Genomic DNA, 21,973 nt, shown 5'->3' with positions numbered 1-21,973 from the left:
TGAGGCCCACTTTCGCTGGCGCTGGCGCCTTAACGCCAGCCCGGCGGCCGGCCCGCCCCGGCAGGGCCCCCTCGCCCGCCCAGGCAGGGGGAACGGAGGTCTCGGGTATCGGGCGGCGGCGGAGGGTTTGGCGACCACCTCCCAGCCCAGGGCGGCCGTGACCCAGCAAACCCTTCGGCGCTTGGCGCCCCGCCCAAGATCCCGCACGTCGCTCACAGGCACGTGGCCCCGGAGGCTTCAGGGCCCGGGGCCCGCGGTCCCTTGGGCCTCGGCCCTGCCCGCCCACGCGGCGCTAGGCGCAGCCCGGCCGCAGCCCGGGCCGGCCCTCCTGCCTGACAGCAGCTGGCCCGAAGCCACTGGGAGCCACCATTGAGTCGCCACGGCCCCTCAGCCCCGGCCAGGCCACCCTTGCCCCCACAGCCCCCGCCGAGCTCAGGACCCCGCCCCTGGTGGCCGGCAGGCCCGGGGAAGCGGCCCCTGCCCTCGATCCCGCTCCCGCACCCGGCCGCGGTGACACGCCAGAGGGGCGGGGTGGTGTGGGGGGGGGCTTCTGTCGGAGGGAGCTGTGGAGGGACACACCGGCACACAGGTGGCGGCGCCGGGGCTGGGCGCCGGTGGGGGCGGCCAGGTGCAGGTCGAGGGGCTCGCGGGCCGAAAGGACGGCAACTGGGCCCGCGGCGGAGTCTGGGTCTGGAGGGCTCTGAGCCTCCATCCGCTCTGGTGCCTCGGGGCTACCGGCCCGAAGCCTGGTAGCGCGACACCCCACCGGCCCACAGACGTAGCCTCCCCAGCTGTGCTCACAGCGAGTCCAACCGCAGCCTGCACCCCTCCACGGGACACTTGGATTACTCCCGCGATCCCCACGAGGTGCGGCACCCGGCGGCCGAATGGGCTGAGATCCTGCCCTTGCGGCGCCCTGTGGCCACCTCCGCCTCCCTCACGGTACTGGCCGAGGCCTCGGACCAGCGGGCCCCGGCTCCCAGCTCAGCGCTGCTCCTCCGCCCCTCTCACCTCCTGCCCGACGTCCAGGCTACCGAGCACCCTCCACCCCCGCCCACCTTCATGCCACTCAGCCGGAACCCGGGAGGCAATGCCAACTACCAGGTGTATGACCGTCTGGTGCTGAAGCGGCAACCGCAGGAGGGCCAAGCGCGGGCCAACTCGCTGCTACCTTCCACCTCGGCCTCCAGGCCCTCTCTGCACGGGAGCCAGACTGGGAAAATGAACTTACCAGCAGCAAATGGGGGCAGGGGCAGGGGGCGGCAGGGCATGGAGAGAGGAATAAAGAGCGCCAGAGTCCAGGAAACATTGGTGGTCTGTGGCTTGGAAGCGCCACTCCTTCTGCCAGCCTGGGTCCCTGCGCTTGGCTTCCTGCAATAAGAAGCCAGTGTCCCCTTCTTGGCCTGAGGGTCCCTTTGGTTTAGTGGCCACAGTTCCGCCAGCAGGCCCCTCCTGGTCCTATACCATGCACTAAGTACATCTGCAGCTGCAGACTCCAAACCCCTGGTCTCTGGGCACCTCCTCTGTGTCTCAGCTGTCCCTGTCCACAGAGAGCCTCATACAAGAAGTTGCTTCCAAACTGGGAGGTTCCACATCTGGGCAGGTCCAGCTCCAGGCCCAGTGAAGGGCATGAAGAAGGCTGAGGCTCTGGACTCCAGCCAGGCCTTCAGCAGGCCTCTGAGGCCAAGGTCTTCCTAGTCTCAAGAGGGGCCAAGAGACGCAATGTGTCATTTGAACAAGTGAGTCAGCGGGCGGTGAGCGAATGAATGACCGCTCGAGGGGATGTATGCCGGCCACCGGGCCCTGTTTGACTGTCCAGCCTCAGCTTACCTGACCCTGGTTACCAGGGAATGCCACTCTGGGCCCTCCTTTTCATCCCCCTCCCTCACTGTGACCTCACCACCTGCCCCATTATGACCCAGTCTGGCTCCCAGTTAAAACTGGAGGGCAGGGGGCCCAGGCAGTCCTGGGACCAACGGCCATGGGTGAGCGAAACTACTACCGAGCCGAGCCGTTCACTGGCCCCATCCCCAGGAAATGCCAGGAGCAAGGATACTCAATTCTTCTGATCCCGGTCAGCTTCATCTTGCTCAACGTGGGGATCAACGTGGTGACTATGGTCAGGGCAGGATCTGTGCAGCGCGGTTGGGGGAGCCCTGGGGTCTTGAAGGGGCTGAGGTGGGAGGGCTGCTGGGGTGTGACCGGACAAGGGTTGGATTTCAGGGCTCACCCTGCTCCCGGCCTCCCCCCTCCCCTTCTTCCCTCAACTCTGGAGGCATCTGAAGAGATTCTTGCGGGCACTTTTCAATCGTATTTTCCACAAAGGTGAGTGGGCGCCGGCGTGGGTTCAGGGGATGTGGGCCTGTCCCCTTTCTTCTATCCCTGCCTTGATTCTCAGCCCCTCAGGAACCCAGGCCCTGACCCATCTCGCCTTTCCCCACAGACAAGCAAGCCAGCTGTGTAGGCAGCCATCGCATGTGCATGCGCTGCTCCGTGGATCCCAAGAACCTGTGCTCAAGAGTTTCTTCCCGCTTCTGCCATCGCCCAAGCTTCCTGCTCGGGCAGGCAAACCACCTTGACTACTGCCTGCAGCGGGGCTCGGCGGGGGCGGAGCCGGCTGCCCCCCACCCCCACCCCCACCCCCACCCCCCACCCCCCCGCCGCGGGCGAGTGAAGGAGAAGGCGGGCGGAGCGGGAGGCAAAAAGCCTACAGCACCCGGTATTCCCAGGCGGTCTCCCATCCAAGTACTAACCAGGCCCGACCCTGCTTAGCTTCCGAGATCAGACGAGATCGGGCGCGTTCAGGGTGGTATGGCCGTAGACGGGGGCGGGGGCCGCGGGCTGCCTCTTGAGGCCCACTTTCGCTGGCGCTGGCGCCTTAACGCCAGCCCGGCGGCCGGCCCGCCCCGGCAGGGCCCCCTCGCCCGCCCAGGCAGGGGGAACGGAGGTCTCGGGTATCGGGCGGCGGCGGAGGGTTTGGCGACCACCTCCCAGCCCAGGGCGGCCGTGACCCAGCAAACCCTTCGGCGCTTGGCGCCCCGCCCAAGATCCCGCACGTCGCTCACAGGCACGTGGCCCCGGAGGCTTCAGGGCCCGGGGCCCGCGGTCCCTTGGGCCTCGGCCCTGCCCGCCCACGCGGCGCTAGGCGCAGCCCGGCCGCAGCCCGGGCCGGCCCTCCTGCCCGACAGCAGCTGGCCCGAAGCCACTGGGAGCCACCATTGAGTCGCCACGGCCCCTCAGCCCCGGCCAGGCCACCCTTGCCCCCACAGCCCCCGCCGAGCTCAGGACCCCGCCCCTGGTGGCCGGCAGGCCCGGGGAAGCGGCCCCTGCCCTCGATCCCGCTCCCGCACCCGGCCGCGGTGACACGCCAGAGGGGCGGGGTGGTGTGGGGGGGGGGCTTCTGTCGGAGGGAGCTGTGGAGGGACACACCGGCACACAGGTGGCGGCGCCGGGGCTGGGCGCCGGTGGGGGCGGCCAGGTGCAGGTCGAGGGGCTCGCGGGCCGAAAGGACGGCAACTGGGCCCGCGGCGGAGTCTGGGTCTGGAGGGCTCTGAGCCTCCATCCGCTCTGGTGCCTCGGGGCTACCGGCCCGAAGCCTGGTAGCGCGACACCCCACCGGCCCACAGACGTAGCCTCCCCAGCTGTGCTCACAGCGAGTCCAACCGCAGCCCGCACCCCTCCACGGGACACTTGGATTACTCCCGCGATCCCCACGAGGTGCGGCACCCGGCGGCCGAATGGGCTGAGATCCTGCCCTTGCGGCGCCCTGTGGCCACCTCCGCCTCCCTCACGGTACTGGCCGAGGCCTCGGACCAGCGGGCCCCGGCTCCCAGCTCAGCGCTGCTCCTCCGCCCCTCTCACCTCCTGCCCGACGTCCAGGCTACCGAGCACCCTCCACCCCCGCCCACCTTCATGCCACTCAGCCGGAACCCGGGAGGCAATGCCAACTACCAGGTGTATGACAGTCTGGTGCTGAAGCGGCAACCGCAGGAGGGCCAAGCGCGGGCCAACTCGCTGCTACCTTCCACCTCGGCCTCCAGGCCCTCTCTGCACGGGAGCCAGACTGGGAAAATGAACTTACCAGCAGCAAATGGGGGCAGGGGCAGGGGGCGGCAGGGCATGGAGAGAGGAATAAAGAGCGCCAGAGTCCAGGAAACATTGGTGGTCTGTGGCTTGGAAGCGCCACTCCTTCTGCCAGCCTGGGTCCCTGCGCTTGGCTTCCTGCAATAAGAAGCCAGTGTCCCCTTCTTGGCCTGAGGGTCCCTTTGGTTTAGTGGCCACAGTTCCGCCAGCAGGCCCCTCCTGGTCCTATACCATGCACTAAGTACATCTGCAGCTGCAGACTCCAAACCCCTGGTCTCTGGGCACCTCCTCTGTGTCTCAGCTGTCCCTGTCCACAGAGAGCCTCATACAAGAAGTTGCTTCCAAACTGGGAGGTTCCACATCTGGGCAGGTCCAGCTCCAGGCCCAGTGAAGGGCATGAAGAAGGCTGAGGCTCTGGACTCCAGCCAGGCCTTCAGCAGGCCTCTGAGGCCAAGGTCTTCCTAGTCTCAAGAGGGGCCAAGAGACGCAATGTGTCATTTGAACAAGTGAGTCAGCGGGCGGTGAGCGAATGAATGACCGCTCGAGGGGATGTATGCCGGCCACCGGGCCCTGTTTGACTGTCCAGCCTCAGCTTACCTGACCCTGGTTACCAGGGAATGCCACTCTGGGCCCTCCTTTTCATCCCCCTCCCTCACTGTGACCTCACCACCTGCCCCATTATGACCCAGTCTGGCTCCCAGTTAAAACTGGAGGGCAGGGGGCCCAGGCAGTCCTGGGACCAACGGCCATGGGTGAGCGAAACTACTACCGAGCCGAGCCGTTCACTGGCCCCATCCCCAGGAAATGCCAGGAGCAAGGATACTCAATTCTTCTGATCCCGGTCAGCTTCATCTTGCTCAACGTGGGGATCAACGTGGTGACTATGGTCAGGGCAGGATCTGTGCAGCGCGGTTGGGGGAGCCCTGGGGTCTTGAAGGGGCTGAGGTGGGAGGGCTGCTGGGGTGTGACCGGACAAGGGTTGGATTTCAGGGCTCACCCTGCTCCCGGCCTCCCCCCTCCCCTTCTTCCCTCAACTCTGGAGGCATCTGAAGAGATTCTTGCGGGCACTTTTCAATCGTATTTTCCACAAAGGTGAGTGGGCGCCGGCGTGGGTTCAGGGGATGTGGGCCTGTCCCCTTTCTTCTATCCCTGCCTTGATTCTCAGCCCCTCAGGAACCCAGGCCCTGACCCATCTCGCCTTTCCCCACAGACAAGCAAGCCAGCTGTGTAGGCAGCCATCGCATGTGCATGCGCTGCTCCGTGGATCCCAAGAACCTGTGCTCAAGAGTTTCTTCCCGCTTCTGCCATCGCCCAAGCTTCCTGCTCGGGCAGGCAAACCACCTTGACTACTGCCTGCAGCGGGGCTCGGCGGGGGCGGAGCCGGCTGCCCCCCACCCCCACCCCCACCCCCCACCCCCCCGCCGCGGGCGAGTGAAGGAGAAGGCGGGCGGAGCGGGAGGCAAAAAGCCTACAGCACCCGGTATTCCCAGGCGGTCTCCCATCCAAGTACTAACCAGGCCCGACCCTGCTTAGCTTCCGAGATCAGACGAGATCGGGCGCGTTCAGGGTGGTATGGCCGTAGACGGGGGCGGGGGCCGCGGGCTGCCTCTTGAGGCCCACTTTCGCTGGCGCTGGCGCCTTAACGCCAGCCCGGCGGCCGGCCCGCCCCGGCAGGGCCCCCTCGCCCGCCCAGGCAGGGGGAACGGAGGTCTCGGGTATCGGGCGGCGGCGGAGGGTTTGGCGACCACCTCCCAGCCCAGGGCGGCCGTGACCCAGCAAACCCTTCGGCGCTTGGCGCCCCGCCCAAGATCCCGCACGTCGCTCACAGGCACGTGGCCCCGGAGGCTTCAGGGCCCGGGGCCCGCGGTCCCTTGGGCCTCGGCCCTGCCCGCCCACGCGGCGCTAGGCGCAGCCCGGCCGCAGCCCGGGCCGGCCCTCCTGCCCGACAGCAGCTGGCCCGAAGCCACTGGGAGCCACCATTGAGTCGCCACGGCCCCTCAGCCCCGGCCAGGCCACCCTTGCCCCCACAGCCCCCGCCGAGCTCAGGACCCCGCCCCTGGTGGCCGGCAGGCCCGGGGAAGCGGCCCCTGCCCTCGATCCCGCTCCCGCACCCGGCCGCGGTGACACGCCAGAGGGGCGGGGTGGTGTGGGGGGGGGGCTTTTGTCGGAGGGAGCTGTGGAGGGACACACCGGCACACAGGTGGCGGCGCCGGGGCTGGGCGCCGGTGGGGGCGGCCAGGTGCAGGTCGAGGGGCTCGCGGGCCGAAAGGACGGCAACTGGGCCCGCGGCGGAGTCTGAGTCCGGGCCAGCCGCCCCAGGAGCGTCTGGGGTGCGGCTGCCTTCCAGGGCCGCCTTCTGGCCGCCTGGCCGGCCGGGCCGGCGGGGAGCGCCCCCGCCGGCGCGCGCCGTGGTGGGAGGGGCCTGAGGAGGCGGGGCCTGCAGCGGGGCCCGGCGGGGGCGGTGCCGGCGGCCCCCGCCGCGGGCGAGTGAAGGAGAAGGCGGGCGGAGCGGGAGGCAAAAAGCCTACAGCACCCGGTATTCCCAGGCGGTCTCCCATCCAAGTACTAACCAGGCCCGACCCTGCTTAGCTTCCGAGATCAGACGAGATCGGGCGCGTTCAGGGTGGTATGGCCGTAGACGGGGGCGGGGGCCGCGGGCTGCCTCTTGAGGCCCACTTTCGCTGGCGCTGGCGCCTTAACGCCAGCCCGGCGGCCGGCCCGCCCCGGCAGGGCCCCCTCGCCCGCCCAGGCAGGGGGAACGGAGGTCTCGGGTATCGGGCGGCGGCGGAGGGTTTGGCGACCACCTCCCAGCCCAGGGCGGCCGTGACCCAGCAAACCCTTCGGCGCTTGGCGCCCCGCCCAAGATCCCGCACGTCGCTCACAGGCACGTGGCCCCGGAGGCTTCAGGGCCCGGGGCCCGCGGTCCCTTGGGCCTCGGCCCTGCCCGCCCACGCGGCGCTAGGCGCAGCCCGGCCGCAGCCCGGGCCGGCCCTCCTGCCCGACAGCAGCTGGCCCGAAGCCACTGGGAGCCACCATTGAGTCGCCACGGCCCCTCAGCCCCGGCCAGGCCACCCTTGCCCCCACAGCCCCCGCCGAGCTCAGGACCCCGCCCCTGGTGGCCGGCAGGCCCGGGGAAGCGGCCCCTGCCCTCGATCCCGCTCCCGCACCCGGCCGCGGTGACACGCCAGAGGGGCGGGGTGGTGTGTGGGGGGGCTTCTGTCGGAGGGAGCTGTGGAGGGACACACCGGCACACAGGTGGCGGCGCCGGGGCTGGGCGCCGGTGGGGGCGGCCAGGTGCAGGTCGAGGGGCTCGCGGGCCGAAAGGACGGCAACTGGGCCCGCGGCGGAGTCTGGGTCTGGAGGGCTCTGAGCCTCCATCCGCTCTGGTGCCTCGGGGCTACCGGCCCGAAGCCTGGTAGCGCGACACCCCACCGGCCCACAGACGTAGCCTCCCCAGCTGTGCTCACAGCGAGTCCAACCGCAGCCCGCACCCCTCCACGGGACACTTGGATTACTCCCGCGATCCCCACGAGGTGCGGCACCCGGCGGCCGAATGGGCTGAGATCCTGCCCTTGCGGCGCCCTGTGGCCACCTCCGCCTCCCTCACGGTACTGGCCGAGGCCTCGGACCAGCGGGCCCCGGCTCCCAGCTCAGCGCTGCTCCTCCGCCCCTCTCACCTCCTGCCCGACGTCCAGGCTACCGAGCACCCTCCACCCCCGCCCACCTTCATGCCACTCAGCCGGAACCCGGGAGGCAATGCCAACTACCAGGTGTATGACCGTCTGGTGCTGAAGCGGCAACCGCAGGAGGGCCAAGCGCGGGCCAACTCGCTGCTACCTTCCACCTCGGCCTCCAGGCCCTCTCTGCACGGGAGCCAGACTGGGAAAATGAACTTACCAGCAGCAAATGGGGGCAGGGGCAGGGGGCGGCAGGGCATGGAGAGAGGAATAAAGAGCGCCAGAGTCCAGGAAACATTGGTGGTCTGTGGCTTGGAAGCGCCACTCCTTCTGCCAGCCTGGGTCCCTGCGCTTGGCTTCCTGCAATAAGAAGCCAGTGTCCCCTTCTTGGCCTGAGGGTCCCTTTGGTTTAGTGGCCACAGTTCCGCCAGCAGGCCCCTCCTGGTCCTATACCATGCACTAAGTACATCTGCAGCTGCAGACTCCAAACCCCTGGTCTCTGGGCACCTCCTCTGTGTCTCAGCTGTCCCTGTCCACAGAGAGCCTCATACAAGAAGTTGCTTCCAAACTGGGAGGTTCCACATCTGGGCAGGTCCAGCTCCAGGCCCAGTGAAGGGCATGAAGAAGGCTGAGGCTCTGGACTCCAGCCAGGCCTTCAGCAGGCCTCTGAGGCCAAGGTCTTCCTAGTCTCAAGAGGGGCCAAGAGACGCAATGTGTCATTTGAACAAGTGAGTCAGCGGGCGGTGAGCGAATGAATGACCGCTCGAGGGGATGTATGCCGGCCACCGGGCCCTGTTTGACTGTCCAGCCTCAGCTTACCTGACCCTGGTTACCAGGGAATGCCACTCTGGGCCCTCCTTTTCATCCCCCTCCCTCACTGTGACCTCACCACCTGCCCCATTATGACCCAGTCTGGCTCCCAGTTAAAACTGGAGGGCAGGGGGCCCAGGCAGTCCTGGGACCAACGGCCATGGGTGAGCGAAACTACTACCGAGCCGAGCCGTTCACTGGCCCCATCCCCAGGAAATGCCAGGAGCAAGGATACTCAATTCTTCTGATCCCGGTCAGCTTCATCTTGCTCAACGTGGGGATCAACGTGGTGACTATGGTCAGGGCAGGATCTGTGCAGCGCGGTTGGGGGAGCCCTGGGGTCTTGAAGGGGCTGAGGTGGGAGGGCTGCTGGGGTGTGACCGGACAAGGGTTGGATTTCAGGGCTCACCCTGCTCCCGGCCTCCCCCCTCCCCTTCTTCCCTCAACTCTGGAGGCATCTGAAGAGATTCTTGCGGGCACTTTTCAATCGTATTTTCCACAAAGGTGAGTGGGCGCCGGCGTGGGTTCAGGGGATGTGGGCCTGTCCCCTTTCTTCTATCCCTGCCTTGATTCTCAGCCCCTCAGGAACCCAGGCCCTGACCCATCTCGCCTTTCCCCACAGACAAGCAAGCCAGCTGTGTAGGCAGCCATCGCATGTGCATGCGCTGCTCCGTGGATCCCAAGAACCTGTGCTCAAGAGTTTCTTCCCGCTTCTGCCATCGCCCAAGCTTCCTGCTCGGGCAGGCAAACCACCTTGACTACTGCCTGCAGCGGGGCTCGGCGGGGGCGGAGCCGGCTGCCCCCCACCCCCACCCCCACCCCCCACCCCCCCGCCGCGGGCGAGTGAAGGAGAAGGCGGGCGGAGCGGGAGGCAAAAAGCCTACAGCACCCGGTATTCCCAGGCGGTCTCCCATCCAAGTACTAACCAGGCCCGACCCTGCTTAGCTTCCGAGATCAGACGAGATCGGGCGCGTTCAGGGTGGTATGGCCGTAGACGGGGGCGGGGGCCGCGGGCTGCCTCTTGAGGCCCACTTTCGCTGGCGCTGGCGCCTTAACGCCAGCCCGGCGGCCGGCCCGCCCCGGCAGGGCCCCCTCGCCCGCCCAGGCAGGGGGAACGGAGGTCTCGGGTATCGGGCGGCGGCGGAGGGTTTGGCGACCACCTCCCAGCCCAGGGCGGCCGTGACCCAGCAAACCCTTCGGCGCTTGGCGCCCCGCCCAAGATCCCGCACGTCGCTCACAGGCACGTGGCCCCGGAGGCTTCAGGGCCCGGGGCCCGCGGTCCCTTGGGCCTCGGCCCTGCCCGCCCACGCGGCGCTAGGCGCAGCCCGGCCGCAGCCCGGGCCGGCCCTCCTGCCCGACAGCAGCTGGCCCGAAGCCACTGGGAGCCACCATTGAGTCGCCACGGCCCCTCAGCCCCGGCCAGGCCACCCTTGCCCCCACAGCCCCCGCCGAGCTCAGGACCCCGCCCCTGGTGGCCGGCAGGCCCGGGGAAGCGGCCCCTGCCCTCGATCCCGCTCCCGCACCCGGCCGCGGTGACACGCCAGAGGGGCGGGGTGGTGTGGGGGGGGGGCTTTTGTCGGAGGGAGCTGTGGAGGGACACACCGGCACACAGGTGGCGGCGCCGGGGCTGGGCGCCGGTGGGGGCGGCCAGGTGCAGGTCGAGGGGCTCGCGGGCCGAAAGGACGGCAACTGGGCCCGCGGCGGAGTCTGAGTCCGGGCCAGCCGCCCCAGGAGCGTCTGGGGTGCGGCTGCCTTCCAGGGCCGCCTTCTGGCCGCCTGGCCGGCCGGGCCGGCGGGGAGCGCCCCCGCCGGCGCGCGCCGTGGTGGGAGGGGCCTGAGGAGGCGGGGCCTGCAGCGGGGCCCGGCGGGGGCGGTGCCGGCGGCCCCCGCCGCGGGCGAGTGAAGGAGAAGGCGGGCGGAGCGGGAGGCAAAAAGCCTACAGCACCCGGTATTCCCAGGCGGTCTCCCATCCAAGTACTAACCAGGCCCGACCCTGCTTAGCTTCCGAGATCAGACGAGATCGGGCGCGTTCAGGGTGGTATGGCCGTAGACGGGGGCGGGGGCCGCGGGCTGCCTCTTGAGGCCCACTTTCGCTGGCGCTGGCGCCTTAACGCCAGCCCGGCGGCCGGCCCGCCCCGGCAGGGCCCCCTCGCCCGCCCAGGCAGGGGGAACGGAGGTCTCGGGTATCGGGCGGCGGCGGAGGGTTTGGCGACCACCTCCCAGCCCAGGGCGGCCGTGACCCAGCAAACCCTTCGGCGCTTGGCGCCCCGCCCAAGATCCCGCACGTCGCTCACAGGCACGTGGCCCCGGAGGCTTCAGGGCCCGGGGCCCGCGGTCCCTTGGGCCTCGGCCCTGCCCGCCCACGCGGCGCTAGGCGCAGCCCGGCCGCAGCCCGGGCCGGCCCTCCTGCCCGACAGCAGCTGGCCCGAAGCCACTGGGAGCCACCATTGAGTCGCCACGGCCCCTCAGCCCCGGCCAGGCCACCCTTGCCCCCACAGCCCCCGCCGAGCTCAGGACCCCGCCCCTGGTGGCCGGCAGGCCCGCGGAAGCGGCCCCTGCCCTCGATCCCGCTCCCGCACCCGGCCGCGGTGACACGCCAGAGGGGCGGGGTGGTGGTGGTGGGGGCTTTTGTCGGAGGGAGCTGTGGAGGGACACACCGGCACACAGGTGGCGGCGCCGGGGCTGGGCGCCGGTGGGGGCGGCCAGGTGCAGGTCGAGGGGCTCGCGGGCCGAAAGGACGGCAACTGGGCCCGCGGCGGAGTCTGGGTCTGGAGGGCTCTGAGCCTCCATCCGCTCTGGTGCCTCGGGGCTACCGGCCCGAAGCCTGGTAGCGCGACACCCCACCGGCCCACAGACGTAGCCTCCCCAGCTGTGCTCACAGCGAGTCCAACCGCAGCCTGCACCCCTCCACGGGACACTTGGATTACTCCCGCGATCCCCACGAGGTGCGGCACCCGGCGGCCGAATGGGCTGAGATCCTGCCCTTGCGGCGCCCTGTGGCCACCTCCGCCTCCCTCACGGTACTGGCCGAGGCCTCGGACCAGCGGGCCCCGGCTCCCAGCTCAGCGCTGCTCCTCCGCCCCTCTCACCTCCTGCCCGACGTCCAGGCTACCGAGCACCCTCCACCCCCGCCCACCTTCATGCCACTCAGCCGGAACCCGGGAGGCCATGCCAACTACCAGGTGTATGACCGTCTGGTGCTGAAGCGGCAACCGCAGGAGGGCCAAGCGCGGGCCAACTCGCTGCTACCTTCCACCTCGGCCTCCAGGCCCTCTCTGCACGGGAGCCAGACTGGGAAAATGAACTTACCAGCAGCAAATGGGGGCAGGGGCAGGGGGCGGCAGGGCATGGAGAGAGGAATAAAGAGCGCCAGAGTCCAGGAAACATTGGTGGTCTGTGGCTTGGAAGCGCCACTCCTTCTGCCAGCCTGGGTCCCTGCGCTTGGCTTCCTGCAATAAGAAGCCAGTGTCCCCTTCTTGGCCTGAGGGTCCCTTTGGTTTAGTGGCCACAGTTCCGCCAGCAGGCCCCTCCTGGTCCTATACCATGCACTAAGTACATCTGCAGCTGCAGACTCCAAACCCCTGGTCTCTGGGCACCTCCTCTGTGTCTCAGCTGTCCCTGTCCACAGAGAGCCTCATACAAGAAGTTGCTTCCAAACTGGGAGGTTCCACATCTGGGCAGGTCCAGCTCCAGGCCCAGTGAAGGGCATGAAGAAGGCTGAGGCTCTGGACTCCAGCCAGGCCTTCAGCAGGCCTCTGAGGCCAAGGTCTTCCTAGTCTCAAGAGGGGCCAAGAGACGCAATGTGTCATTTGAACAAGTGAGTCAGCGGGCGGTGAGCGAATGAATGACCGCTCGAGGGGATGTATGCCGGCCACCGGGCCCTGTTTGACTGTCCAGCCTCAGCTTACCTGACCCTGGTTACCAGGGAATGCCACTCTGGGCCCTCCTTTTCATCCCCCTCCCTCACTGTGACCTCACCACCTGCCCCATTATGACCCAGTCTGGCTCCCAGTTAAAACTGGAGGGCAGGGGGCCCAGGCAGTCCTGGGACCAACGGCCATGGGTGAGCGAAACTACTACCGAGCCGAGCCGTTCACTGGCCCCATCCCCAGGAAATGCCAGGAGCAAGGATACTCAATTCTTCTGATCCCGGTCAGCTTCATCTTGCTCAACGTGGGGATCAACGTGGTGACTATGGTCAGGGCAGGATCTGTGCAGCGCGGTTGGGGGAGCCCTGGGGTCTTGAAGGGGCTGAGGTGGGAGGGCTGCTGGGGTGTGACCGGACAAGGGTTGGATTTCAGGGCTCACCCTGCTCCCGGCCTCCCCCCTCCCCTTCTTCCCTCAACTCTGGAGGCATCTGAAGAGATTCTTGCGGGCACTTTTCAATCGTATTTTCCACAAAGGTGAGTGGGCGCCGGCGTGGGTTCAGGGGATGTGGGCCTGTCCCCTTTCTTCTATCCCTGCCTTGATTCTCAGCCCCTCAGGAACCCAGGCCCTGACCCATCTCGCCTTTCCCCACAGACAAGCAAGCCAGCTGTGTAGGCAGCCATCGCATGTGCATGCGCTGCTCCGTGGATCCCAAGAACCTGTGCTCAAGAGTTTCTTCCCGCTTCTGCCATCGCCCAAGCTTCCTGCTCGGGCAGGCAAACCACCTTGACTACTGCCTGCAGCGGGGCTCGGCGGGGGCGGAGCCGGCTGCCCCCCACCCCCACCCCCACCCCCCACCCCCCCGCCGCGGGCGAGTGAAGGAGAAGGCGGGCGGAGCGGGAGGCAAAAAGCCTACAGCACCCGGTATTCCCAGGCGGTCTCCCATCCAAGTACTAACCAGGCCCGACCCTGCTTAGCTTCCGAGATCAGACGAGATCGGGCGCGTTCAGGGTGGTATGGCCGTAGACGGGGGCGGGGGCCGCGGGCTGCCTCTTGAGGCCCACTTTCGCTGGCGCTGGCGCCTTAACGCCAGCCCGGCGGCCGGCCCGCCCCGGCAGGGCCCCCTCGCCCGCCCAGGCAGGGGGAACGGAGGTCTCGGGTATCGGGCGGCGGCGGAGGGTTTGGCGACCACCTCCCAGCCCAGGGCGGCCGTGACCCAGCAAACCCTTCGGCGCTTGGCGCCCCGCCCAAGATCCCGCACGTCGCTCACAGGCACGTGGCCCCGGAGGCTTCAGGGCCCGGGGCCCGCGGTCCCTTGGGCCTCGGCCCTGCCCGCCCACGCGGCGCTAGGCGCAGCCCGGCCGCAGCCCGGGCCGGCCCTCCTGCCCGACAGCAGCTGGCCCGAAGCCACTGGGAGCCACCATTGAGTCGCCACGGCCCCTCAGCCCCGGCCAGGCCACCCTTGCCCCCACAGCCCCCGCCGAGCTCAGGACCCCGCCCCTGGTGGCCGGCAGGCCCGGGGAAGCGGCCCCTGCCCTCGATCCCGCTCCCGCACCCGGCCGCGGTGACACGCCAGAGGGGCGGGGTGGTGTGGGGGGGGGGCTTTTGTCGGAGGGAGCTGTGGAGGGACACACCGGCACACAGGTGGCGGCGCCGGGGCTGGGCGCCGGTGGGGGCGGCCAGGTGCAGGTCGAGGGGCTCGCGGGCCGAAAGGACGGCAACTGGGCCCGCGGCGGAGTCTGAGTCCGGGCCAGCCGCCCCAGGAGCGTCTGGGGTGCGGCTGCCTTCCAGGGCCGCCTTCTGGCCGCCTGGCCGGCCGGGCCGGCGGGGAGCGCCCCCGCCGGCGCGCGCCGTGGTGGGAGGGGCCTGAGGAGGCGGGGCCTGCAGCGGGGCCCGGCGGGGGCGGTGCCGGCGGCCCCCGCCGCGGGCGAGTGAAGGAGAAGGCGGGCGGAGCGGGAGGCAAAAAGCCTACAGCACCCGGTATTCCCAGGCGGTCTCCCATCCAAGTACTAACCAGGCCCGACCCTGCTTAGCTTCCGAGATCAGACGAGATCGGGCGCGTTCAGGGTGGTATGGCCGTAGACGGGGGCGGGGGCCGCGGGCTGCCTCTTGAGGCCCACTTTCGCTGGCGCTGGCGCCTTAACGCCAGCCCGGCGGCCGGCCCGCCCCGGCAGGGCCCCCTCGCCCGCCCAGGCAGGGGGAACGGAGGTCTCGGGTATCGGGCGGCGGCGGAGGGTTTGGCGACCACCTCCCAGCCCAGGGCGGCCGTGACCCAGCAAACCCTTCGGCGCTTGGCGCCCCGCCCAAGATCCCGCACGTCGCTCACAGGCACGTGGCCCCGGAGGCTTCAGGGCCCGGGGCCCGCGGTCCCTTGGGCCTCGGCCCTGCCCGCCCACGCGGCGCTAGGCGCAGCCCGGCCGCAGCCCGGGCCGGCCCTCCTGCCCGACAGCAGCTGGCCCGAAGCCACTGGGAGCCACCATTGAGTCGCCACGGCCCCTCAGCCCCGGCCAGGCCACCCTTGCCCCCACAGCCCCCGCCGAGCTCAGGACCCCGCCCCTGGTGGCCGGCAGGCCCGGGGAAGCGGCCCCTGCCCTCGATCCCGCTCCCGCACCCGGCCGCGGTGACACGCCAGAGGGGCGGGGTGGTGTGGGGGGGGGCTTCTGTCGGAGGGAGCTGTGGAGGGACACACCGGCACACAGGTGGCGGCGCCGGGGCTGGGCGCCGGTGGGGGCGGCCAGGTGCAGGTCGAGGGGCTCGCGGGCCGAAAGGACGGCAACTGGGCCCGCGGCGGAGTCTGGGTCTGGAGGGCTCTGAGCCTCCATCCGCTCTGGTGCCTCGGGGCTACCGGCCCGAAGCCTGGTAGCGCGACACCCCACCGGCCCACAGACGTAGCCTCCCCAGCTGTGCTCACAGCGAGTCCAACCGCAGCCCGCACCCCTCCACGGGACACTTGGATTACTCCCGCGATCCCCACGAGGTGCGGCACCCGGCGGCCGAATGGGCTGAGATCCTGCCCTTGCGGCGCCCTGTGGCCACCTCCGCCTCCCTCACGGTACTGGCCGAGGCCTCGGACCAGCGGGCCCCGGCTCCCAGCTCAGCGCTGCTCCTCCGCCCCTCTCACCTCCTGCCCGACGTCCAGGCTACCGAGCACCCTCCACCCCCGCCCACCTTCATGCCACTCAGCCGGAACCCGGGAGGCCATGCCAACTACCAGGTGTATGACCGTCTGGTGCTGAAGCGGCAACCGCAGGAGGGCCAAGCGCGGGCCAACTCGCTGCTACCTTCCACCTCGGCCTCCAGGCCCTCTCTGCACGGGAGCCAGACTGGGAAAATGAACTTACCAGCAGCAAATGGGGGCAGGGGCAGGGGGCGGCAGGGCATGGAGAGAGGAATAAAGAGCGCCAGAGTCCAGGAAACATTGGTGGTCTGTGGCTTGGAAGCGCCACTCCTTCTGCCAGCCTGGGTCCCTGCGCTTGGCTTCCTGCAATAAGAAGCCAGTGTCCCCTTCTTGGCCTGAGGGTCCCTTTGGTTTAGTGGCCACAGTTCCGCCAGCAGGCCCCTCCTGGTCCTATACCATGCACTAAGTACATCTGCAGCTGCAGACTCCAAACCCCTGGTCTCTGGGCACCTCCTCTGTGTCTCAGCTGTCCCTGTCCACAGAGAGCCTCATACAAGAAGTTGCTTCCAAACTGGGAGGTTCCACATCTGGGCAGGTCCAGCTCCAGGCCCAGTGAAGGGCATGAAGAAGGCTGAGGCTCTGGACTCCAGCCAGGCCTTCAGCAGGCCTCTGAGGCCAAGGTCTTCCTAGTCTCAAGAGGGGCCAAGAGACGCAATGTGTCATTTGAACAAGTGAGTCAGCGGGCGGTGAGCGAATGAATGACCGCTCGAGGGGATGTATGCCGGCCACCGGGCCCTGTTTGACTGTCCAGCCTCAGCTTACCTGACCCTGGTTACCAGGGAATGCCACTCTGGGCCCTCCTTTTCATCCCCCTCCCTCACTGTGACCTCACCACCTGCCCCATTATGACCCAGTCTGGCTCCCAGTTAAAACTGGAGGGCAGGGGGCCCAGGCAGTCCTGGGACCAACGGCCATGGGTGAGCGAAACTACTACCGAGCCGAGCCGTTCACTGGCCCCATCCCCAGGAAATGCCAGGAGCAAGGATACTCAATTCTTCTGATCCCGGTCAGCTTCATCTTGCTCAACGTGGGGATCAACGTGGTGACTATGGTCAGGGCAGGATCTGTGCAGCGCGGTTGGGGGAGCCCTGGGGTCTTGAAGGGGCTGAGGTGGGAGGGCTGCTGGGGTGTGACCGGACAAGGGTTGGATTTCAGGGCTCACCCTGCTCCCGGCCTCCCCCCTCCCCTTCTTCCCTCAACTGTGGAGGCATCTGAAGAGATTCTTGCGGGCACTTTTCAATCGTATTTTCCACAAAGGTGAGTGGGCGCCGGCGTGGGTTCAGGGGATGTGGGCCTGTCCCCTTTCTTCTATCCCTGCCTTGATTCTCAGCCCCTCAGGAACCCAGGCCCTGACCCATCTCGCCTTTCCCCACAGACAAGCAAGCCAGCTGTGTAGGCAGCCATCGCATGTGCATGCGCTGCTCCGTGGATCCCAAGAACCTGTGCTCAAGAGTTTCTTCCCGCTTCTGCCATCGCCCAAGCTTCCTGCTCGGGCAGGCAAACCACCTTGACTACTGCCTGCAGCGGGGCTCGGCGGGGGCGGAGCCGGCTGCCCCCCACCCCCACCCCCACCCCCCACCCCCCCGCCGCGGGCGAGTGAAGGAGAAGGCGGGCGGAGCGGGAGGCAAAAAGCCTACAGCACCCGGTATTCCCAGGCGGTCTCCCATCCAAGTACTAACCAGGCCCGACCCTGCTTAGCTTCCGAGATCAGACGAGATCGGGCGCGTTCAGGGTGGTATGGCCGTAGACGGGGGCGGGGGCCGCGGGCTGCCTCTTGAGGCCCACTTTCGCTGGCGCTGGCGCCTTAACGCCAGCCCGGCGGCCGGCCCGCCCCGGCAGGGCCCCCTCGCCCGCCCAGGCAGGGGGAACGGAGGTCTCGGGTATCGGGCGGCGGCGGAGGGTTTGGCGACCACCTCCCAGCCCAGGGCGGCCGTGACCCAGCAAACCCTTCGGCGCTTGGCGCCCCGCCCAAGATCCCGCACGTCGCTCACAGGCACGTGGCCCCGGAGGCTTCAGGGCCCGGGGCCCGCGGTCCCTTGGGCCTCGGCCCTGCCCGCCCACGCGGCGCTAGGCGCAGCCCGGCCGCAGCCCGGGCCGGCCCTCCTGCCCGACAGCAGCTGGCCCGAAGCCACTGGGAGCCACCATTGAGTCGCCACGGCCCCTCAGCCCCGGCCAGGCCACCCTTGCCCCCACAGCCCCCGCCGAGCTCAGGACCCCGCCCCTGGTGGCCGGCAGGCCCGGGGAAGCGGCCCCTGCCCTCGATCCCGCTCCCGCACCCGGCCGCGGTGACACGCCAGAGGGGCGGGGTGGTGTGGGGGGGGGGCTTCTGTCGGAGGGAGCTGTGGAGGGACACACCGGCACACAGGTGGCGGCGCCGGGGCTGGGCGCCGGTGGGGGCGGCCAGGTGCAGGTCGAGGGGCTCGCGGGCCGAAAGGACGGCAACTGGGCCCGCGGCGGAGTCTGGGTCTGGAGGGCTCTGAGCCTCCATCCGCTCTGGTGCCTCGGGGCTACCGGCCCGAAGCCTGGTAGCGCGACACCCCACCGGCCCACAGACGTAGCCTCCCCAGCTGTGCTCACAGCGAGTCCAACCGCAGCCTGCACCCCTCCACGGGACACTTGGATTACTCCCGCGATCCCCACGAGGTGCGGCACCCGGCGGCCGAATGGGCTGAGATCCTGCCCTTGCGGCGCCCTGTGGCCACCTCCGCCTCCCTCACGGTACTGGCCGAGGCCTCGGACCAGCGGGCCCCGGCTCCCAGCTCAGCGCTGCTCCTCCGCCCCTCTCACCTCCTGCCCGACGTCCAGGCTACCGAGCACCCTCCACCCCCGCCCACCTTCATGCCACTCAGCCGGAACCCGGGAGGCAATGCCAACTACCAGGTGTATGACAGTCTGGTGCTGAAGCGGCAACCGCAGGAGGGCCAAGCGCGGGCCAACTCGCTGCTACCTTCCACCTCGGCCTCCAGGCCCTCTCTGCATGGGAGCCAGACTGGGAAAATGAACTTACCAGCAGCAAATGGGGGCAGGGGCAGGGGGCGGCAGGGCATGGAGAGAGGAATAAAGAGCGCCAGAGTCCAGGAAACATTGGTGGTCTGTGGCTTGGAAGCGCCACTCCTTCTGCCAGCCTGGGTCCCTGCGCTTGGCTTCCTGCAATAAGAAGCCAGTGTCCCCTTCTTGGCCTGAGGGTCCCTTTGGTTTAGTGGCCACAGTTCCGCCAGCAGGCCCCTCCTGGTCCTATACCATGCACTAAGTACATCTGCAGCTGCAGACTCCAAACCCCTGGTCTCTGGGCACCTCCTCTGTGTCTCAGCTGTCCCTGTCCACAGAGAGCCTCATACAAGAAGTTGCTTCCAAACTGGGAGGTTCCACATCTGGGCAGGTCCAGCTCCAGGCCCAGTGAAGGGCATGAAGAAGGCTGAGGCTCTGGACTCCAGCCAGGCCTTCAGCAGGCCTCTGAGGCCAAGGTCTTCCTAGTCTCAAGAGGGGCCAAGAGACGCAATGTGTCATTTGAACAAGTGAGTCAGCGGGCGGTGAGCGAATGAATGACCGCTCGAGGGGATGTATGCCGGCCACCGGGCCCTGTTTGACTGTCCAGCCTCAGCTTACCTGACCCTGGTTACCAGGGAATGCCACTCTGGGCCCTCCTTTTCATCCCCCTCCCTCACTGTGACCTCACCACCTGCCCCATTATGACCCAGTCTGGCTCCCAGTTAAAACTGGAGGGCAGGGGGCCCAGGCAGTCCTGGGACCAACGGCCATGGGTGAGCGAAACTACTACCGAGCCGAGCCGTTCACTGGCCCCATCCCCAGGAAATGCCAGGAGCAAGGATACTCAATTCTTCTGATCCCGGTCAGCTTCATCTTGCTCAACGTGGGGATCAACGTGGTGACTATGGTCAGGGCAGGATCTGTGCAGCGCGGTTGGGGGAGCCCTGGGGTCTTGAAGGGGCTGAGGTGGGAGGGCTGCTGGGGTGTGACCGGACAAGGGTTGGATTTCAGGGCTCACCCTGCTCCCGGCCTCCCCCCTCCCCTTCTTCCCTCAACTGTGGAGGCATCTGAAGAGATTCTTGCGGGCACTTTTCAATCGTATTTTCCACAAAGGTGAGTGGGCGCCGGCGTGGGTTCAGGGGATGTGGGCCTGTCCCCTTTCTTCTATCCCTGCCTTGATTCTCAGCCCCTCAGGAACCCAGGCCCTGACCCATCTCGCCTTTCCCCACAGACAAGCAAGCCAGCTGTGTAGGCAGCCATCGCATGTGCATGCGCTGCTCCGTGGATCCCAAGAACCTGTGCTCAAGAGTTTCTTCCCGCTTCTGCCATCGCCCAAGCTTCCTGCTCGGGCAGGCAAACCACCTTGACTACTGCCTGCAGCGGGGCTCGGCGGGGGCGGAGCCGGCTGCCCCCCACCCCCACCCCCACCCCCCACCCCCCCGCCGCGGGCGAGTGAAGGAGAAGGCGGGCGGAGCGGGAGGCAAAAAGCCTACAGCACCCGGTATTCCCAGGCGGTCTCCCATCCAAGTACTAACCAGGCCCGACCCTGCTTAGCTTCCGAGATCAGACGAGATCGGGCGCGTTCAGGGTGGTATGGCCGTAGACGGGGGCGGGGGCCGCGGGCTGCCTCTTGAGGCCCACTTTCGCTGGCGCTGGCGCCTTAACGCCAGCCCGGCGGCCGGCCCGCCCCGGCAGGGCCCCCTCGCCCGCCCAGGCAGGGGGAACGGAGGTCTCGGGTATCGGGCGGCGGCGGAGGGTTTGGCGACCACCTCCCAGCCCAGGGCGGCCGTGACCCAGCAAACCCTTCGGCGCTTGGCGCCCCGCCCAAGATCCCGCACGTCGCTCACAGGCACGTGGCCCCGGAGGCTTCAGGGCCCGGGGCCCGCGGTCCCTTGGGCCTCGGCCCTGCCCGCCCACGCGGCGCTAGGCGCAGCCCGGCCGCAGCCCGGGCCGGCCCTCCTGCCCGACAGCAGCTGGCCCGAAGCCACTGGGAGCCACCATTGAGTCGCCACGGCCCCTCAGCCCCGGCCAGGCCACCCTTGCCCCCACAGCCCCCGCCGAGCTCAGGACCCCGCCCCTGGTGGCCGGCAGGCCCGGGGAAGCGGCCCCTGCCCTCGATCCCGCTCCCGCACCCGGCCGCGGTGACACGCCAGAGGGGCGGGGTGGTGTGGGGGGGGGGCTTCTGTCGGAGGGAGCTGTGGAGGGACACACCGGCACACAGGTGGCGGCGCCGGGGCTGGGCGCCGGTGGGGGCGGCCAGGTGCAGGTCGAGGGGCTCGCGGGCCGAAAGGACGGCAACTGGGCCCGCGGCGGAGTCTGGGTCTGGAGGGCTCTGAGCCTCCATCCGCTCTGGTGCCTCGGGGCTACCGGCCCGAAGCCTGGTAGCGCGACACCCCACCGGCCCACAGACGTAGCCTCCCCAGCTGTGCTCACAGCGAGTCCAACCGCAGCCCGCACCCCTCCACGGGACACTTGGATTACTCCCGCGATCCCCACGAGGTGCGGCACCCGGCGGCCGAATGGGCTGAGATCCTGCCCTTGCGGCGCCCTGTGGCCACCTCCGCCTCCCTCACGGTACTGGCCGAGGCCTCGGACCAGCGGGCCCCGGCTCCCAGCTCAGCGCTGCTCCTCCGCCCCTCTCACCTCCTGCCCGACGTCCAGGCTACCGAGCACCCTCCACCCCCGCCCACCTTCATGCCACTCAGCCGGAACCCGGGAGGCCATGCCAACTACCAGGTGTATGACCGTCTGGTGCTGAAGCGGCAACCGCAGGAGGGCCAAGCGCGGGCCAACTCGCTGCTACCTTCCACCTCGGCCTCCAGGCCCTCTCTGCACGGGAGCCAGACTGGGAAAATGAACTTACCAGCAGCAAATGGGGGCAGGGGCAGGGGGCGGCAGGGCATGGAGAGAGGAATAAAGAGCGCCAGAGTCCAGGAAACATTGGTGGTCTGTGGCTTGGAAGCGCCACTCCTTCTGCCAGCCTGGGTCCCTGCGCTTGGCTTCCTGCAATAAGAAGCCAGTGTCCCCTTCTTGGCCTGAGGGTCCCTTTGGTTTAGTGGCCACAGTTCCGCCAGCAGGCCCCTCCTGGTCCTATACCATGCACTAAGTACATCTGCAGCTGCAGACTCCAAACCCCTGGTCTCTGGGCACCTCCTCTGTGTCTCAGCTGTCCCTGTCCACAGAGAGCCTCATACAAGAAGTTGCTTCCAAACTGGGAGGTTCCACATCTGGGCAGGTCCAGCTCCAGGCCCAGTGAAGGGCATGAAGAAGGCTGAGGCTCTGGACTCCAGCCAGGCCTTCAGCAGGCCTCTGAGGCCAAGGTCTTCCTAGTCTCAAGAGGGGCCAAGAGACGCAATGTGTCATTTGAACA

The 21,973-nt window shown here is 68.5% G+C and overlaps 9 non-coding genes across 9 annotated transcripts; all 9 read right to left on the bottom strand.

Annotated features, from left to right (window-relative positions):
* Positions 1-2,704: 2,704 nt before the first annotated feature.
* On the bottom strand, positions 2,705-2,823 carry LOC132512350 (5S ribosomal RNA). The gene has a single exon (XR_009538086.1). It is a non-coding gene; the product is annotated as a 5S ribosomal RNA (ribosomal RNA).
* Positions 2,824-5,548: 2,725 nt separating this feature from the next.
* On the bottom strand, positions 5,549-5,667 carry LOC132512349 (5S ribosomal RNA). The gene has a single exon (XR_009538085.1). It is a non-coding gene; the product is annotated as a 5S ribosomal RNA (ribosomal RNA).
* A 937-nt stretch (positions 5,668-6,604) lies between these two features.
* LOC132512348 (5S ribosomal RNA) lies at positions 6,605-6,723 on the bottom strand. The gene has a single exon (XR_009538084.1). It is a non-coding gene; the product is annotated as a 5S ribosomal RNA (ribosomal RNA).
* Positions 6,724-9,447: 2,724 nt separating this feature from the next.
* Positions 9,448-9,566, bottom strand: LOC132512346 (5S ribosomal RNA). Its single transcript, XR_009538082.1, has one exon. It is a non-coding gene; the product is annotated as a 5S ribosomal RNA (ribosomal RNA).
* A 937-nt stretch (positions 9,567-10,503) lies between these two features.
* LOC132512345 (5S ribosomal RNA) lies at positions 10,504-10,622 on the bottom strand. Its single transcript, XR_009538081.1, has one exon. It is a non-coding gene; the product is annotated as a 5S ribosomal RNA (ribosomal RNA).
* A 2,724-nt stretch (positions 10,623-13,346) lies between these two features.
* On the bottom strand, positions 13,347-13,465 carry LOC132512344 (5S ribosomal RNA). Its single transcript, XR_009538079.1, has one exon. It is a non-coding gene; the product is annotated as a 5S ribosomal RNA (ribosomal RNA).
* Positions 13,466-14,402: 937 nt separating this feature from the next.
* On the bottom strand, positions 14,403-14,521 carry LOC132512343 (5S ribosomal RNA). The gene has a single exon (XR_009538078.1). It is a non-coding gene; the product is annotated as a 5S ribosomal RNA (ribosomal RNA).
* Positions 14,522-17,245: 2,724 nt separating this feature from the next.
* Positions 17,246-17,364, bottom strand: LOC132512342 (5S ribosomal RNA). The gene has a single exon (XR_009538077.1). It is a non-coding gene; the product is annotated as a 5S ribosomal RNA (ribosomal RNA).
* A 2,725-nt stretch (positions 17,365-20,089) lies between these two features.
* On the bottom strand, positions 20,090-20,208 carry LOC132512341 (5S ribosomal RNA). The gene has a single exon (XR_009538076.1). It is a non-coding gene; the product is annotated as a 5S ribosomal RNA (ribosomal RNA).
* Positions 20,209-21,973: the final 1,765 nt, after the last annotated feature.

Source organism: Lagenorhynchus albirostris, chromosome 20, assembly GCF_949774975.1.
Source record: "Lagenorhynchus albirostris chromosome 20, mLagAlb1.1, whole genome shotgun sequence".
In the NCBI taxonomy this organism is placed as follows: domain Eukaryota; kingdom Metazoa; phylum Chordata; class Mammalia; order Artiodactyla; family Delphinidae; genus Lagenorhynchus; species Lagenorhynchus albirostris.
The sequence above is the reverse complement of the archived record's forward strand: the minus strand, read 5'-3'. Positions and strand labels throughout refer to the sequence as shown.